Genomic DNA, 6435 nt, shown 5'->3' with positions numbered 1-6435 from the left:
TCACTAAATTGAGGATGAAGCATCCAAGCCATCTCAAACCGAAAAGGTTTGATATGGGAATAAACATTGGATGTAAGCTCTGCCTTATCAGGATAGGATGATGATCTGACCTGAAACGGAGTAGATTGTGAACAATAGCATTAGGAAAGGTTTCCTTCCAAGCTATACTACAGAAAGCCTTATCTAACCTTTCCTTAATACAAGCATTACCAACTCTACCATTACACCAAGTGAATTTAGGACCAACTGCCCCAAGATCAATTAAACAATAATCCTAAATCAAACTATGAAGGCCCGAAGTGGTAGAGATGTTAACTTTCTTACCCCCTTTCTTTTCAAGCGAATTAGAGATCTCATTGAAATCACCAGCAAAAAGCCATGGAAATCTATTTATTTTGCTTATTTCCTTGATAGAACTCCAAAACTTATTTTGAACACTAGAAATGGGACTGGCATAAAGAGCAGTGAACAACCATTTACCTTTACGAGTATGATTGATAATAACATTAACCATTTGATTAGAAAGAGAAATCAGATCAATATCAAGCAGCTTATCTTTCCATAACGACCAAATGCCTCCAGAAAATCCAATGGGATCTACCTTCACTACTTTATTCCAACCAATACGAGCAATACATCTATCAGCCTATAACCCACTAATTTGAGTTTTCATAAGAACTAAAACTTGGACATCATACTGGGATATGTAATTTCTAATAGCTCTAATGAAACTAGAACTACCAGCACCTCTCACGTTCCATAAAGAATATTCATAAGCAAATAAGAAAAGAAAAACATTAAATAGTACCTATTAGATACTAGCATCAAGGACAGTAACATCATAAGCCACTTGCTTATCAGAAGTTGAATCAACCAATTGATGGTTCTCTTGCCAAGAATCTAGGTTTAGATTAGGCGACTTTGGATTGATATTCATTTCAAAGCTTATTTTCTTCTTGGAACCTAAACTGCCTTAAACTTTGTTTTTGAGGTCTAGAGCAATTGATTCCATGTTCTCCTTGAAGCCATCAATAAAGTTCTCTTCAAATGATTCATGAATCCCAGCTTTGCTCAACTCAATTTGCTTCCTATCCCTCTTCCTTTTAAAATTTAGAATGCTCTTACTGAAGCTCAACCCTTGACTATGGGGGCCTTTATGACCTTGAGACTTACCCTTTCTAGCAGTAGCAACATTGAAAGGAGTTCTTTGGACTTGAAGATTAGAAACATCAGCTAAGGCCATTGAGGACCCAGACTTGCTTGAGGATGCAATATTATCTTGTTTAGCAATCATACTAGCATCCATCTTCTCCGGAGCCTCCTCACTTCGAGGTAAATCTTGGGAGACCATATCTTGCTCTTCTTCCATATTTCCAAGAGAATCTAGAACTTTGAAAACATTTTCCTGCACAGAATGGGAGGCAGGAGAGCTCTTTATAGAATGCCCTTTAGTAAAAGGCCTTCGGTGCTGAACCATAAGCCAAGGGCCATACTGACCTTTATGCTGGTTAGTCTCCTTTACAGTAGTGGTCTCAGCAGGAATACCATCAGTCCTTTGGTTAGAATTAACATTCATAGCTTCAACATTCTTATCCATTTTATCACAATTCGTATCTCTATGACCAATGTAACCATAATGAAAGCAGATGGTTCCAACACCTTCATATTCTACATGCTGAATTAGACCTCCAACAATCAGCTTAGGGATTAAAGGCTTAAAGACATCCATTTTAACACAAATACGAGCAAACCTTCTCTGTTAGCCATTTCAGTAGTCTTATAAATCTTGAGAGTTTTCCCCATGAGATTTCCCAAACGAGTAAGCACAAAAGAGTTATAGTACTAAAAAAGAAGATAAGGCAAACAAACCCACAAAGCCATATGACGGATCTTATCTGCAAGGGGATCAAATTCTGGCGTCCAACTTTGCACAGACAGATAATGACTTGCAATGACCCATGGACCTTTAGATAGAACTTGAGCCTTATCCTCCCATGAAGGCAATTTCACCAAATAGTACCCATTTTCCACGTCTACAACCTTCATATCACCCTGAATTCTCCATCGTGAGTGCAGTCTTTGGAGTAAAAAATTATAAGGCAGAGACTTCCTAGAACTTTAATAATCAAAGAGTGGACCCATGGTTTCCAAAGCTTCTTACGCTCATGCTTAGGGAGTCTGAGAATAGGAATGGACGAATCATTAGGAAGATCAGCATCATTAATTTCAAATTCATCCAAATCAACATCATCATCAAACAGATCCTCCTTAGAATGCTCAGTATGAGATTTCCTTAGCAAGGCAGCTTTGAAATCCATAGATCCACCATTCAGATCCATGAACTCATCAGAGAAAGTACCAAATCCTTTATTGACCATAGATTCCCTAGGAATGGGTTCAGAGGAGGTCTCTTGATGACCCATGGATTCAGCTTCCATGGATTCAATCAAGAAAATCAAGAAATGGAGCTTCAATTACCTTGATTGTTGTCTTCGTCGAGCCAATTGGCTAACTGGAATCGCTAAGCAGGGAGCATCAGAACTGGTTTTGCCTTTTAGTAGAATTTGTAGTTGAGATATTAAATATTCACAGTCCAAAATTAAGGACCATTGCTCTTTGTTATAAGGTATGTGCCTTTTCAAATGTCCACATCCATGGATCATCCGGATCAAGATGTGACCAGTGGATCACCAACGTCCAACTCCATTTTTGTCCTTGTTTTAGTTGTGTTCTTTTTTAGTGTTAACAACACTATACCATTTTTATCCCCAAAAATAAAATAAAACACACAACGCTACACCATAATATTTAGAAAATATGATTGATTATTATATTGTTGGTCCACCTCCTATTAATTGATTTAAGATTGCATATCTAAGTGTCAGTGTCCAAGAGGTGGTAAGTTTGATCCTTACTTTCCAATTTGTATTGAATTTTGTTGTTTGGGTTGTTATTTGTATTGAAGTGCCATTAGGCATGTGTAAGGTCCAATTTATAAAATAGCATTAAACTATTTGTTTTATTCAAATTAGATAAGAATATAAGTGATTCCTGATTCCCAAACGACTTTGAATAAGAGGAAAACATGTTTAGACGTAAATGTATAGTAGATTAACTATTCAACAGGGAGAAAATTAATAGAAGATATATTAATATTTTAGATGGCAAAATAATAGACATTACTTAATAGAAGATAGATTAAGTACATTCTTTTGACAAATACGGATTATTATCAAGACAACCTAATTCCTATAGGGTGTGTTTGGTTGATGGGATCGGCCAGGATTGGATGGGATTGTGTTCCAAGTGTGGTGTTTGGTTTGCAATTTTGAGTTTGAGACAACTTAACCCAAACAGTGATATAATCCCAAATGGCTGGGACTCAATTAACCCGTCCCTCCCCCCCCCCCCCCCCCCCCCCCCGGGGGTCATATTTGTCCCGAACTGAAAGGAAAGCCTAATCTACTCTCTCGGCTGAAGGAGCTCGCCGGACATCTGAGAAAAAAACACAGTCGGTTTCCCTCCATGTTTGCATCTCTATATTTGTTTCTTCCTTGCGTCCATCTTTGCATCTGTGTATTTGTTTCTTCCTTGTCTGTTCTTGTTCATCTCTGTGTTTGTTTCTTCCTTACGTCCATCTTTGCATTTCTGTATTTGTTTCTTCCTTGAGGGTGCTTTTTCATCTCTCTATTTGTTTCTTCCTTGCGTCCATCTTTGCATCTTTTCTTCCTTGTCTGTTCTTGTTATCATTTGTTGAAATGAAAGCAGATCTGACTAGATCTGGAAAATATCTATTCTCTCGCAGAAGGACTTCGCTGGAACGCAGTGGAAAGTCGAAGGAGATCGCCGGACATCTGCATCTGTCGGAGAAAGAGACACGATCGGTGAGTACCCTCCATCTCTGCATATCTGAATCTGTAGAAATAAGTTGTTCTTCAACAACTACATCTATTTGAGAAAGAGACATCTGCATCTGTCCTTTTTCTTTAACATTTGGGTCTTGATTATTATGGTATGGGAAAATTTGTTTGATATGCTCTTTTGCACTATGTTTGTGTTGTTGGTTTGGGCAATTTTTTGTAGTTTGTATTATTATGTAACAAATTTTGAACAAATTTTATGCTGCATGTTTGATAAAAGCTCGGATAAAACAAGTGCCATTTCTTTATTCAAAAAGGGGGAAAAAATAGTTTTATGTCTTGGAGATTAACGAGGAATTTAGCATGTTTACAGTGTATGAAGTTTCATATTTGATTCAAACGGATTGGAATAACCCTTCTTTGAAACACTTTGGTAATGCTCCCGGATTGGAATTCACATAATGAATCGGAGCACATGGAGCCATCTTTTTATCTTTCTGTCATTCAAAGAATAAGTTGCAGTCTCGGCCTAAATGGTCTCCTATGGAGGCAAATGCATTCCCTTCATTTTTAGATACTATGGTACATCTTTTTTAATTTTCTGTTTTGCTAATTGTTAAAAATGTTTTCTGCAACGTGGAAGTTTTTCCCATTTTTGTTTCTTAAAGCATATGCAATCAAGTAGTCGTCAGCTTTTGCAAACAGCAAAATGTGAATGTTGTGTATGATTTAGGGAAAGAGATGGTTGGATTTCAACAGATGGACAGTGCTTCTGCTGCTGCTAGCGCTTGAAGATTTCACTTTAGAAAACTTAACTGGTAGTTTTGTTTGTTTTGGTTCGTTTCGTTTCGTTTCGTTTTGTTCCTTTGTATTGGTTTTCCTTTTTTAATATCATAATGGACTTAATGGTAGTTGAATGGTTTTATTGAATGAATAATAGGCATATCTATTTTTCCAGTTAAGTTATACTTCATTGGCAACTATGAATAGAAATGCATAAATATGAGCTCTGAAAGAGATTGCCTTTTTTATTTTTATTTTTTTTGGGTGAAATTTAAAGAAGACACATGCATATATACAGGACTTTGGCCATGTCTTATCGAACTGATGTGTGGCAAAAAATATGATGAATTATTGGCAAGTGTCATCTTTTGATCTTTTATATATATATATATATATATATATATATTTTCCCTTTTGGCATTTTGCTTTTGGATTTTTTTATATGAGCTTTGAAAAGGAAACGTTTTTTTTCTTTTTTGTTTTTTTTGGGGAGAAATTTGAAGAACATAAATGCATATAAGACTTTGGTCATGCCTTATGGAATTGATGTATGGCCAAATAGTAATACTAGGAATATCAAAACATTCAATAAATTTATTTATTAATATAGACATATGTTAATATATTAATGATTAGCATATTTATAAAACTTACATAGAGATAAATGAAACTTTAAATAGATTAGTAAATTAAAAAAATAGATTAGTAAATTAAAAATATAAATGAAACACCAGCAGGACACATTGTAGCACAATATCATGTCTTTCATTTATGCGCCTTCAAATCATATTATTATTATAGTGTTAACATTTAAAATCTATTCCAATGACTTTATAGCAGTGATAATGCTTGCCCAAAAAAAAGGGAAGAAAGAAACATTTTTATTAATCATGGCCCCCAGAAATATAATTATTAGCTAATGATAAAAGTATTTAAAACAAAAAACCAAAAAAGAAAACAAAAGAAAACTAATTTTAATAAGTAAATGTAAGAATTTCAAAGGCAACACAATCTAATTCCATGGGTTCCACGTTCTATTTGGGACAAATTTCTAGTGTTGCATAGGACCTTTCTCTTTTGTGTACTTTAGACCTTATCTGTTATTAATAATGCCTTTCTTTTTCTGTAGTTTAGACTTATCTTGTGAATTGGATCGGTTGGACAACGAGGCAGTGCAGCTTACAAGTGGTTGAGAAACTTCAGTCCATGACACCCAAAAAAGCTTGGTTAGCCAAAAAGTGCATATTTAAAGTGGTGTTGATAAAATGTTTTAATTTTCTCATTGTTGGTTTTCTGCTAAGTTTTTTTTCTTTGTATTTGGTTGAAGAAAATCTATCTCATGTTCTTGGATGTGGAAAATAATTCTGTTTATACGTTTCATTGAGATGATATTTGACTACAGTTTATGTTTAGGAAAATCTCTGATGTTTGCGCATTTGGTATTTTCCATTGGATTGCTATTGATGATGTTTGCCTATTGAGCCGATCCATTTTATTGAAATGAGGTTATGAAATTGATGCCTTATTTATTTAAAACATGTTATAAACAAATAAAAATATATAAAATACGTATTAGATATAACAATTATGAAGTATATTATTTGATTACAAATTAACAAATGTTAAAAAAAAAATATTAGTAGAACATAAATGTAAATAAATATTAAATATGCAGTTCTTATTTTTTTTTTATTCTTTAATCCTACCTCATTGCTATAATCAATTAAACAAAAAAGTATGGGAATGATTATGTTTCTTTTATCTTTTCTTAGTTCCATAAATAATTGTTTCT

This window comes from Ziziphus jujuba, chromosome 8, assembly GCF_031755915.1.
Source record: "Ziziphus jujuba cultivar Dongzao chromosome 8, ASM3175591v1".
NCBI classification, from domain to species: Eukaryota; Viridiplantae; Streptophyta; class Magnoliopsida; order Rosales; family Rhamnaceae; genus Ziziphus; species Ziziphus jujuba.
Note: the sequence above shows the minus strand (reverse complement) of the source record.